We start from the raw sequence: 13,589 nt of genomic DNA, 5'->3' as shown, positions 1-13,589 counted from the left end.
ATGAAGGCAGATAGATGACAAAGCAATGAATAGCTAATATAGTCAACTAATAAAAGTGGCAGCCACCTTTTAAAATATTTATTTATTTATATTCTGAATCCAGACATTATGTAAAATGAACATTTCCATTTCACTGTATAACAGAAAATGAGTTTTGTGCAACAAACTATGAATCTATTATATATTGCTTACTTTTAAAATATATATAATAAAATTTAAAAGTAATTTTAAGAGTTCTCCTGCTTGACTGAGACCTCTGTCCATTTGGGAAATGGCTGAACAATATGATTATGAAGGGAAACTACTGTGCAATAAGAAATAATGAGTTCAATAATCTTAAAAAAACATGGAAAGATTTGCATGAAATATTGTAGAGTGAAAAGAGCAGAACCAAAAAAAAAAAATACCAAATCATTGCATACATATAACAGCAATATCACTTTAAAACCAACTTTATATGAAAAAATTATTTTGACTATTATAAAGACCCAAATTAACTATAAGAAGAATTAACTATATGAAGAATGATACTATTTGCTTCCAGAAAAAAAGTGCATGTAATAATTTTACACACACACACACACACACACACACACACACACACACACCTCTAAAGTGGAGGAGAGTAAAGAAGAAAAATTTTACATCATAATTTTGTTGTATATTTGAAAGTAATAGAAAGTTGTGCATAGTAGATTTGTAATTTCATGTTCAATGACCTCTTTTTTTGTACAATGTAATGGCAAGTCTTGTTTTATTCCATACATTTTAATATATTTAATAAAATAAATTTGAAATGAGGGAAAAGGAACTTTTCTCTTTTGTGCATTAAAAATGTGTCAATGACCCTATTTTAAATTTTTTTCTTTTTCTTTCTTTCTTTTCTGGCTAGCTCCATCTCTAGCTCTACCATCCTCAGACCTACCCTCAGAATGAAAGAGAAGAAAAACAAAATGCTTGTAATATTCATGGAAACATTTCCCTATTGACCTTGTTTTGAAATGTGTATCTTAATCTGTATTTTGTGTTCAACACTTTTTTAATACCCACTTGAGTCCTGGTTAAAAAATATTATTTTGGAGTAAATCACTTGCTACACTGATTGTGACTAGATCCTTTCTAAACCATACATACTGATTTAATCTGTGAAACCGAATACATTCTATCTATAACATCTTTCATTATTTAATTTCTTTGCCAGTCTCCTAGTTCAGGTCATTCTCTGAACCTGAATTCCTGTAGTAATTTCTGTATTGATATTTCCTCCCTATGATTCCTCTCAATAAAAATGCTTCCTTTATATAGCTGCTCTTCACCCCCTCCAAATAATTAAATTAAAAATCTTCCTGATGAATTAGTCTGACTTTGTCACTCATTGTTTAATAACAAAGCATAACTTAGCAAAACAAAACTAAACACAACCTTTTAGTAATGTATTTTCTTTAGAAGATGTGCAAATGTTTCAGACTAGTATTTAAAGCCCTCTACAATCTGACACCAATCTTTCTTAGTCCTAATTTCTAATACATGTAATACATTCCAAAGTCCATTCACAGTAAGATTAATCACCGCTCCCAGACTTTACTCTGAATACTCATGCCTCCATGCAGAAACATACTTTGTCCTCATCTATTTCTTCCTGTTGAAATTCTTTCTCTTTCTCCAAAGCCCACCAGATACTCCCTCCACAACAAAACAAAACACCCCTTTCCTACCCTATAACAACTGAACCAGACTTCTCATTCAAAGTTTCTTAGCCCTTTTGTTTGCTCATTAGTTTAATATTGACTCACTTCTGTTTGTGAAAACTTTATATTCTTTCTGTTGATTAGATTATAAGCTTCTTGATGACAGAGATGGGATTTTAAAATTTGATCCTTCCCTGGACAAATGACTCAACCAGTTTTCTGTTGGATTCTATTGGAATATGTTGTAATACAGGAGCTGATGGGATACATGGGAGCCATCTAACAGTGGCTACTGGAGATCCAACCCAGACCTACAGAATGGATCTCTTTTTGTGAGAGGATGATACAAGGAGACTGAGAAGCAAGTGCTGTTCTCTGACCTCTCTGACTGAGAGGTTGTTGTGTTGTCTGACTTCTCTCCTCTTCCCTCTACCTCCAATTTATCTCATTGCCAGTCCGCAACACCTGTGTCAGCAAAGGCTACCCTGCAACTCCTTCAGATGTTATGGTCCACAGCTGTGGAGGCTCTTGGAGAATTGAACTGTCCACTTAACAGTTTTTCTTTCTGCTAAATGAGGATAATAATCCTTACTTCAAATAGTTGCTGTGAGAATCACATGAGATAAAATATGTTTTGCTTTGCAAACCTTTAAGACTATATAAATGTTATCATCATCTTCTTCATTATTTATCATCATCATTAAATATGTAAGAATAGTAGCAATAAAGAACATGGAATTGTCTTCCCAGTGTAATGAGAGAGATTTTCAGTCTTAACTATTAAAAAAAGATAAAGAAAGATTAATAATTCCTCCTACTGCCTCCTACTTCCCCACTATTCCAGGTCAAAAAGGGCAAATAAATTATTTTAAGATGATCAAGCAAGAGTAATTATTTAATGTTTGACAGAATGCAGGACTTGCTACTTTCTGTCTCTTATTCAACTATTTGACCTCAGAGAACACAAGCTATCATTTCTTTCACTACCATTTCTTTCTTTAGTAAACATAGTTTCTGCTGTCAGTAAACTGGCACAAGCCAAGAAGACAACCAACTAGACATTCTCTCAGAAAGATGTACACCATCAGGTAAGAAGGACTTTTGCCATAACATGATTTGTTCTTACTGTATTTGAAGAAAACAAGACTGTATAAAAGAGAGGTTGCACCTGGCTGAAATTATAGTATCCATGAGCACACTATAATTTCTAGGACACACATTCCCCAATTTAACTTACTGTATAGACACAGTTGTACTTGTGAGGTGACCTGCAAAATCAAGCAGCTTAATGGAATTTCCCCTTCATTTCATTTTTTCCTCTTTAAACTTAAATAATGAATACATTATTGGCAGTGCCAAAATGTTACAGAGACTTAGGCATCTGTTTGAAACAGAAAAGAAAACTGTGACTTTGGAAATGATGTAACTTATTCATCTGTCAGTCAGTTGATATTTCTTAAGCCCTTAGTGCAGTAAGTTCTGAAATAAATTATAACAAATGTAGAAAGTATGGCATCTGTCCTCAGGAAGTTTTCAATAGGCAAATGACAGTGTTTACTATAGAAGGTTAATAATAACTATGCCTTCCCCCCTACTGTTTTCCCATTTGCACATAAAACCTACATCTAATAATGTGTCTAAACTTGAAAAGATGCACAAATGTTTTGAAAGCCTTCTAGGTCATGAATGCTGTAAACATTCATTTATGCAATAATATGTGATTATAAAATAATTAGGCTCCTTCCTTCCACAAGCCACACAAGAAAATCAGTTTAATTACTTGATAGCCAAACCTCATAAGCTACATCAGTACCACATGCCAGGAAAGTTAATATGGGATGCCAGGCATCTAAAATCCAACCCAACCTTGCTGGGCAAAACTCTTAAATTAGCCACAATGTAGAAAACCTTTCAAGAAAGGTACTGACAATTTCCCTTGACCTGTTTCTTTTCTGAAGTTGAGAGTGCAGATTTGGCTCCTGGCTAGAATTAATAATTATTTATATATTTTTATGACAGTTGAATGAGCTTTCAAAAAAAAGATCCATCTGTTTTGCCTGTTCTCTTAAACAATATGGGGAAAAGTTAGTTTTGATCACTGATAAGAGGCACCATGATCCTTAACCCATGATGAAATCTACTTTTACTTTCCATCTTCTTTTCCTAATAGCTGAATCTTGCAAACATAGATAATTTCATTACCTATGATTAATACTTATAAAAATTTTCACATAAAGTAATTCAAGTCCTTTCCTTCCAATACAACAGCTCCATTAAGTAGGAGTCTTTGGTATTAGGAACTTTTTGTGGTTCAATCAGTCGATAGTGTTAAAATCTGCTTTCTGGACTATATCAAGCCAATATTATCCATAGAGTTTTCTTGGCAAATATATTGGAGTATTTTGTCATTTCCTTCTCCAGCAGATTAAAGCAAATAGTGACTTGCCCATAGTCACATAGCTAACAAGTATCTCAAATCGGATGTGAACTCAGGATTTCCTGAGTCCAGACCCATCATCTATTTGCTGAATCATCTATATGCATTTCTACACAAACTCTTTAAAAAGTTCCACTGTTAAAGACAGATCCTCTTTAATATATGCCTGTATAGTCTGTAGGTCCCCATGATTTTTCTATATCACAATTATAGAAGTTCTTTCATGTACTGGAGACTCATTTTTATATCCTGTATATTCATTAAATATAATGCAAATATCAGTTTCAAAACATATTCTTGTTTTGAGGGAAAACTTGCAAAGTACTTTAATTACTATTCAACACTAAATGATTTCTACTTTGAACCTTCATTCCATCCTCTGCCTTTCAGAGTCATACATTAAAACAAGAAGATTCAAAAGTGACAATTAATAATATTGATGAAAATTACATATTCAGTCATCTCCCAAGTGCCTGGAGATTTTTTTTTGCCACTTGGAGATTTTTCAAATGAAGAATGAACCCTATTGTGAGACCATACACAGTTGCAAGCAGCTAGTGTGTTGCTGAAACTTATTCCCCACTCATCATCATTTCTTATCAATCATTTGCTTGCTTACTCCAAATGATGCCTTTTTTGATCTTTCATTCCATCCTCTACCTTTCAGAGTCATAAAACAAAACAAAAAGATTTAAAAGTGTCAATTAATAACACTTATAAACATTTTACTTATATAGCACAGGCAGTGGATACATCAGTCACCTCTTAAATGCCTGCTATATATATATATATATATATATATATATATATATATATATTATATATATATATATTTGCTATTTGGAGGGCTTTCCAATGAAGAACGAACCATATTGTGAAACCATACACAATGGCAAGCAGCTAAGTGTGTTGCTGAGACTTACTCCCCACTCACCATCATTTCCTATCAATCATTTGCTTGCTACCAGCAGGAGCAATGGCAGGAGATGCAAAAAAGAGATGAATTGAGGCACGACTTTGTTCTACTTGCCAAAAAAGGGGAGCAGATATGCCATATTAAGGTAATTTGGCTTCCTATATTTTGCTTAGTCCCAGAAGGAAAGATAAAAATGTTTTGGTTTTTTTTTTCTTTCTGAGTTAATGCCTATTCACTCTCTAGACATTTAAGGTATTGCATTAACATCATTCTCATTTATATAGATAACCAAATTCTCCCACAATTCCTTTGACAGAGAAGACATCCAGATCTTTTTCATTGTTATTAATACTAGAAAAAAATCTTTAAATAAATGCACAGACTTTCCAAATATTTGAAGTCAAAGAAGAAGATTAAAAATGGCATAGCTGATTCTGTGACTTTATTCCCCCACTTTCTCACCTTCCCCTTCTCTCCTCTGAAAAGAGGGAATTGTGAGCACAAAGCATAGTCTTCTTGTACAAATACAAATAATTACCTTGTTAATATAATCACTCTACTTGTCATCTTCTTATTAGTATGAGATTACAGAAGAATGAAGTCTGAGGTGGAATCAGATTCCATGTCAACACATCAGAGTGTTCAAGATATTTTCTAGTATAAAATGTAATAAGGCAGCATCTGTGTAAAACCTCCCTTTTTTTGCATAATTCAACAAAATTCAACACATATTTATTAATGTCTACTATATTCAACACAATTGCACATACCTCTTATATAAATATTTCCTTGTCTACTTTGCTTTGTCTTTCTTTACTCACCCCCAGAAACCTGTATTTATATTTGAACATGAGTAGATGTAGTAGTAGTAGACCATATAGTATGTTATACTAGAAAAAGAATAGGTCTGAGAGTCAAAAACAACTGGGTTGAAGTCTTAGTACTGTCCCTCTGTGTTAATCAGCTGACATTGTGAGCCTCAGTGTCATCTATAAAATGGGAATGACAACATATTTACTATGTACTTTACAAGGCTTTGGGAAGAAAGCTTTTTGGTAACTTTAAAGTTCCATGTAGAAGAAAGTTACTATTATTTCCAGTTACTTCCATTAAAGTGTCTCTATGATTAAGGAGTCTCTGTTAAGAACTATTTAATTATAATACAAATAGGGACACTGGGAGCAGACTGGAAAGAACTAGAGAGAGAAGAGGATTCCCAACTTTATCATTTATTATCACTGTGACCTTAGATAAGTCACTTAAGCATGTAAAGATTCAGGTTTGAGAATTTTTCTCCCATATGTATAATTAAAATGATAATGATCAGACTTTTACTATGATAAAGATCAAATGAGACACTGCATATAAGACATATGCTAGCAATTTTTCATCACTGGATCTACAAATCCCCTATTCTCTAACTTCATGTCTTTATTTTCCTATAGAGAAATCACATTTCTTAAATAATAATAAAGGAAAAATGCTATTTGTTCTCATGTAACTTAAGGAGAATTTTGGTTCTTCAGTGGTAAACATTCCTATAGATGACTTCAAATCTCAAGAGGCACAAGAATTTGAAAGGAAAGACACTTCAAAAACTTAAGAAGAGATATGTTTGTATGAAATTCATAAATAATGCAAGCTAAACTGTAGTTGGGTATTTATTTTTTATTCTTAAATGAAGCAATCATGAAATATATCTATTACATCATCATAATTACATTATCGAGCATTTATATTAGTGCTTTAAGGTTTGCAAATAGCATTTTCACTTTATCCTAAAATAAAACAAATAAAAAAATTGAAGTATGGTTGGAATTAATATTCCATTTTACATATGAGAAAACCATGAAAGAAAGAGATTAAATAACTCACCAAGTATCTCATAGTTACTAAGAATCTGAGACTTAATTTGAATTCAGTTTTTTCTGAATTCTGCACCCACATTCCACTGTCACCTAGCTGCCATTATCAAATCCTAACAATCCTTCCTCTGAGATTTGGACCTAGCCTGTGAAAATTCAAAACTATAATCACTGTATACCTAGCAAAATATTAGTAGAAAAGCTTGTCTCCAATTCTTCTTATACAAAGTTTTTTTTTTTCCTATAGAAATAATAGTAACTGTTTCAAATACAATTTCTTTCTTTAAAAATTTACTGGAATTTTCAATTGCATTCAATATAAAATTTTAAATCCTTATCATGGATTTTAAGATTTTTTTCCAGTTGCCTTTCTATGTCTATTATTATTATGTCAAACTCTCCATTTTAGTTATACAAAATTCTAGAATGTCCCTAATCTTACAAATATATACATACATATTTACACATACATACATATACTAACTATATGCATATATATACATACATATATGTATATGTATATAGGCTATTCTTACCTATAAAACTCTCATCTAAACCACATCCATGTCCTACTTTTAAAACCATGCTAACATAATATTTTAAAGTAAAAGTTTCTCTCTTCTAGGGTAATCACATTCATTTCTTTAGCCCATCATAATTATTATATTTCAATCTTTTAACAAATTTAAAGGTGACAAATCACTTCCATAAACTAGCTCTGAAATGCTATATGTCTTTAACATCTTTCTGCGATTAACCTGCCTGCATTCAGTCACTCCATTCCAAATTCATTCCATAATGTCCTCATCATTTAGATAATAAAAGCTGACATTAATATATAGCCCCTGGCACATAGTAGATTTTTAATAAATGTTTGTGATTGAATTCTTTTTAGTGTTTATATATAGCAGTCGACAAATAATACATTATATGATTCCTACAACAACACTTTAAGGCAGATGCTAATTTTATTGCAAAAGGCTTTAAGACTTGCAGGATGATCTGGTTCCTGTGGATCCATACACTTCAAACTTAGCATCATATATTTATTTCATATGGCTGTATTTTATCAAATTTATCTGTTTCCTTTGAAAATGCTCATATATTTTCTATATAATTTAATCCAATAATCAACACTACCTACCACTCCCTTGGAATGAATATATTTTCTTTTTTTTTTTTCTACCAATATAAATGTACTACTTACTCAATACTCCCTAAACAGTAGATATCCAGTTAAATGTTGGCCTACTATACTATTTCATCTTGAAAAGGGATTTTTGTTTTCTAAGATTCAAAGCAAAAAAAGCAGAATTCTAGATACAGTAAATGGGCAAAACATCCAAAAGCAAAGATTGACAGTTCTAATAACAACCAGCAGGCCCTATTTCAACCATATTGGTACACAGAATTGTTTCTGTATCTTACAAAAATGCACATATTGCATGAGCATTTATTCAGAATTGGTATCCTGTCAGCTCTTACCATATGTTTTCTCTTTCCTTGCTGAAAGTGAATCTTCATGTCAAAGAGCAGCAGCTGCTCTTAATTATGACATCTACTTTTAACCTTATGGTACACAGTCATTGACCACCACAATTCAGACTCCAGGCACACATTATAATCAAAGTCTTTTTAGTATTCTAAGTGAATCTAATTTCTTTTTTTTTTTCTTTAAACTATCATAAAGAGAGGCAGTGTTGTATAGTGGATATTGGCCTAGCTTCCTAGCCAAGAAGAGCTCATTTCTAGGCCTGCTTCCAAAATTTGGATAAGTCACTCAACCTTCTGATGCTTTAAATACTTCTAGAAAACTATATATTGTAAAGAAGATGCCAATGTGCACTGGCAAAGAGAGTTTCCTCTTTGAGAATGTTTTATACCTAAGAAATCAAAAATTTACTCCTTATCCCCTAAATTACATTTAGTCTATAGCTGATGATGCAAAAGTTATTAGTAAAATACAAGAGGCAGCTTATATTTGCATTTTCTATGATGCTGTTCAAACCACATCAACACAATTAAAATTGTGCATCTAGAATTTGCTTCCAGAGCAGTCATATAAGAAGATGATTGGATAGATGATGACTTAATGGGTTATACAGTTACAGAATCCATTACTTCAATGTCACACAAGTTAGTCCCTCAAGCTGGGGTTCAATTAAAGATAATAAGGTGTTTGCCAAAATTATGTTGTTATTAGCATATTTTAAGATGAGGAGCTTCAATAGTAGCTATATATAGGTCGCTTGTCTATTCAAACGCTTCTTTCAAGATATCTCTTACTTTAAAAGCATTTTCATCAAGTATTATCAAAACTTATCACAATTTTTCTCTATTAAGATCTAGTTCCAGCTGTCAGATCTGTAATATAAAACCTTATTAACCTCTATAAATTATTCTCTGAAACTAATAAAGCATTGTCAAGATCCTAAAGTCAGACACAAATGGCAGAGAATTCACTGAGGATTTAGAAGGTTAGGAGGAGGAAGTTAACAACATGTTCAATGTTCTATACCAACAATATGATTTTTAAGTTGACACAGATTGTATGAATGTCACTAAGAGATGATCTCCTCCTTAAAGGCCCCATTTAGTTTATTTGGTTTGACAATCATTTTGTTTATTTTTTTCCTTGACCTAAGAAAAGATGACAACAAATTCAAACTATTAAATTTTCAAAAAAAGCTAAGGAAATATCAGTGATGTGACGCATTTCTCGAGAGTTTTCAGTACATGCAGTACTTTTGGTGATAAAAGAATAGATATGAGGGAAAATATGACTATTATGAGAATAAAATAAGTGTGAACATTTAAGGACACATTTTCTTTACTATTTTGCAAAATTTACACATGCATATGTATGCATTCTTCACAAATATATAATTCAGCATTTCCTGCAGACAGTAAATCTAAAGCACTACAAATTGTCTGAACCATGATTTAAGCTATAAAAAGGAAGTATAATTTCTCATCTTCTTGCAAATATCTATTTGAATTGGCTGAATTACCATAATGAATTTAAGAGATATTTGGCTAGGTAATATATATATATATCACTAATAGGCAACAAGGTTTCATCAAGAAAAGATCATGCCAGAACAACCTTGGTTATGTTTTTTTTTTTTTTTTTTTAACTAGGCTGACAGAGCATAAGAATGCCACCAATATAATATGCCTGCAATGGCATGAAAAAGGGTATAGTCTCTCACATCCTTCTTATAGCCATATGGAGAAAATTGACCAAGTGAGAAAAATAGAGTTTAGTAAAACTTGGCCCTGGTAAAATGGATGCAAAAAGTAGTTATTACTGGATCAGTATCATTCCAGAGGGGTGTTTCTAATGAAGTGTCCCAGGGATCTGTCCTTGATCTATATCATTCAATACTTTTTTTTTTTTTAAATCAGTGATTTAAAGAATGGCCCAGATGGTGTTATAAATCAGGAAATTCAGGAGAGTCTGGGATGAAAGGTAGGGCAGTTCAAAGGCTATGCCAGTATTCAGCTATTGTTGTTCAGTTGATTTGGGGCCTCAAAAGGGTTCTGGCCCACAATATTTCTTGACAAAGATACTGGAGAGATCTGACATTTCCTTCTCCAGCTCATTTTATAGATTAACAAACTGAGGCAAATAGGGTTAAGTTGCTCAAGGTCAACAGCTAATGTGCTGTCTCACTGTTTCTGTATGCAGCCACCCATGATTTTGCTAACAATTATTTAAAATTTGTTTACACTAGTTTTTATGCTGATGATAAATTATGGGAGAAACTAGGCCCAAGATATGTGGAAGAATGTTTAGCATGTGGGTTGTTGATAGCAAAGCTTGCTCTGATATTCACTTAAATGAGCCAATGTATTTAAAAGAAGCAGAGTATATTTATGAGAATCAGTATACATGTGAGAGCACGGGGAGTAACATTTACCCTCTGCTTCAATATCTCCAGAGGTGGAATACTAACTTTCATTTTGAGGTTTCCCATTTCATTTTTTGATAGCAATATTTATTAGGAAGATTTTCTTCTATATTTTGTAAAGAAACCTGTCTTTTCTTGGAATACATAATCATTGTCCTCAATTTTGTCCTCAGGGTCAAACTCTAATTATGCTTCTTTGTGACAATATTTGAAGGCTATGATCATATGCCCTCCCCACCCTTCTCCCTATGTCTTCTATTCTTTAGACCAAACTACTCCCTACATCCTTTAAGTAATTATTACAAAGCTATAATTTCCCTCAACAAATTAGTTATTTGACATTAGACATGACAATCATTCTTCTATAATATGATACTCATAAGTGAACATAGTTATCAGAAGAGAAAAGAAAAGGTCAATTAAAGAACAAAATTCTATTGAATGCATTAAAATCCCCAGGAAAAAGAACATCCAAATTAGAGTATTATACCTCCTATGATTTGAACATCCTAAAACCACCTAGTAGCCTGATGGGAAAAAAAAAATTACCTTGCCTTCTGAAAAGGTTAACAGTCAACTTATCTGGAGATATTTGAGGGCTGGACCTCTAAAATTGTTTAATTATGAGCTATATCCAATGGTAAAAAATAAGCTTTTTATTTACATAAGCTCTTTATTAGAAGTTATAACTTAAATAATTATAAAATAATATATGTTGCTGCTGGTATAAATAATAAAATAAATAATAAAAGTAGCCTTCATATAATTTTCTAAATTATATATGTAATTTATATACATATATGTATAAATATATGTAAATATATACACTCTTTAAAGTTTTCAAATTAATGTATTTATATGAAGGTTAAATAACTTGTTTAATTGTGACCAACTCTTCCTGATCCTACATAGGGTCTTCTTGGCAAAAATATTGCAGTGGTTTTCCATTTCCTTCTCCAAAGAGATTAAGGCAAAACAGAAATTTAATGTTTTACCTAGATTCACATAACCAGTAAAGGTTTAAAAACAAATCTGAACTCATGCCTTTTTTATTCTAGGTTCAGTGTTTTATCCACTAAGCCATCTAGCTGACCTGAATTGTTAACATGCTGTATGTGTTTGTGTGTATATATATTGTATATACTCACACAACACTATACAGAATACCTACATATGCACATATATAACTATATAAATACATAAATATTTGTGGAATCGACATGTATATCTATGTGTGTGTATGTATGTATTTGCAATTTAGTTATTTGGTCTTGTTTGACTCCTTGTGACTCCATGGCCCATACTGTCTATGAGTTGCTTTTTGTTTTGTTTTGTTTGTTCTACTTTTGGTAAAGATATTAGAGTGGTTTGCCATTTCTTTCTTCAATGGATTAAGTATGTGAAGTCATATTTGAACTCATATCTTCCCAATTCTAGATACAGCATTCTGTCTACTGAGCCCTAAAGCTGTCCCATGAAAATGATTTTATCCAGGTTTAAAAAAAAAAAATGTCAGAAGTGGCTTTTAAATCTAGGTATTCACATCTAAGACCAGAACTCTTAACAGAATGCTTCTTATATAAACCTTTCAAAACTACCAATTTTAACTTTATCCCTATGAATTAATGTTTCCATTATTTATAGAACTGTTCTTGAATTAGGTTTTTAAGCTAGGATTCATTACTGATAAAATTTTACTTGTTCTTATTTGTTTTGAGGTTTTTTGTCATAGTGAGTTATGAGTTGTCTGTAGTCCCTAAATTTAACCACAATTATATCTCTTTTAAATACATTAGCAATTAAATGGTCTCTGTCTGCTCTAAATAATCTGATTTCTAGGACATATAGAACAAAGAACTAGAGTAGTTTTCAAATAACTTAAGAATGGAAATGTACAGTCTAAATTAGAACTACTATTCGTTTTCTCACAAAGTCTCAAATGAAGGTTTAAATCTACTGGAATGTATAAGAATTGCTTGTTCCTTTTTATTCCCTTAATACAGGTTTAACCTATCTCTAACCTAAATTCTATTGTCCATTTTTCAGACAATGATAAAGCTCAAATAAGGGGATTATTTTTGAGATATAGACAAAGTATTATGCAAAAGAATCTAAAGAAAACAAAACACCATAAGATAGAAGAGTATAGAGACCTTTTGGAATATTTTTCAAATTCTATTTTTGCGATAAAATACATATTATTCCTATACCTCTAATGCTTCTTTTCCAAATCAACCAAAGTAAATAAAATATAAATAGGAAGGGACTAATAATTTTAAAATTTTACTCTAGAATTCAAGCTTTCCATCAATGAAAAATATAGTGAAGCAAACCCATACCAAGAAATGAACAAAATTCAGCATTTTCTAAATCTATGTGTGTGAACTAACAGAAAACATACCAATACATTGATAGTCTTGATGAAAAACTTTAAGTAATAACAGATCACTTATATTATCTGTAACATTTTGTTATCACTTCACAACTTAATTTTATAGTTTTAACTTTTAAGGGAGGAAAAAACCCCGCCAATTTGGGCATTCTACATCATGTGCCCTGTTTAATTGAAAAATCTTGCCTCCAAAGGGATCATGGTGAAAAATGCCTTTTTTCTTTGATCAGGAAAGCAGTGCATTACAAGTTCATAGTGAAACATACATTATTAGAAATAGCCAATCAGCCAATCTTTGTTACAAGGGATGGTTCTTAGTGGGCTCAGGGGAGGGAGTTGTTGAGAAGTGACATCTATGTAAATACACACACACACAC

The 13,589-nt window shown here is 31.9% G+C and overlaps 1 protein-coding gene across 1 annotated transcript in view; it reads right to left on the bottom strand.

Moving 5' to 3' along the window:
* The window catches only part of EPHA3 (EPH receptor A3), a 339,310-nt gene that overhangs the window by 317,751 nt on the left and 7,970 nt on the right, over nucleotides 1-13,589 (bottom strand). The gene's annotated exons all lie outside the window — the stretch shown is intronic.

Source organism: Antechinus flavipes, chromosome 3, assembly GCF_016432865.1.
Source record: "Antechinus flavipes isolate AdamAnt ecotype Samford, QLD, Australia chromosome 3, AdamAnt_v2, whole genome shotgun sequence".
Taxonomy (NCBI): domain Eukaryota; kingdom Metazoa; phylum Chordata; class Mammalia; order Dasyuromorphia; family Dasyuridae; genus Antechinus; species Antechinus flavipes.
This window is presented reverse-complemented; position numbering and strand designations above follow the sequence as displayed.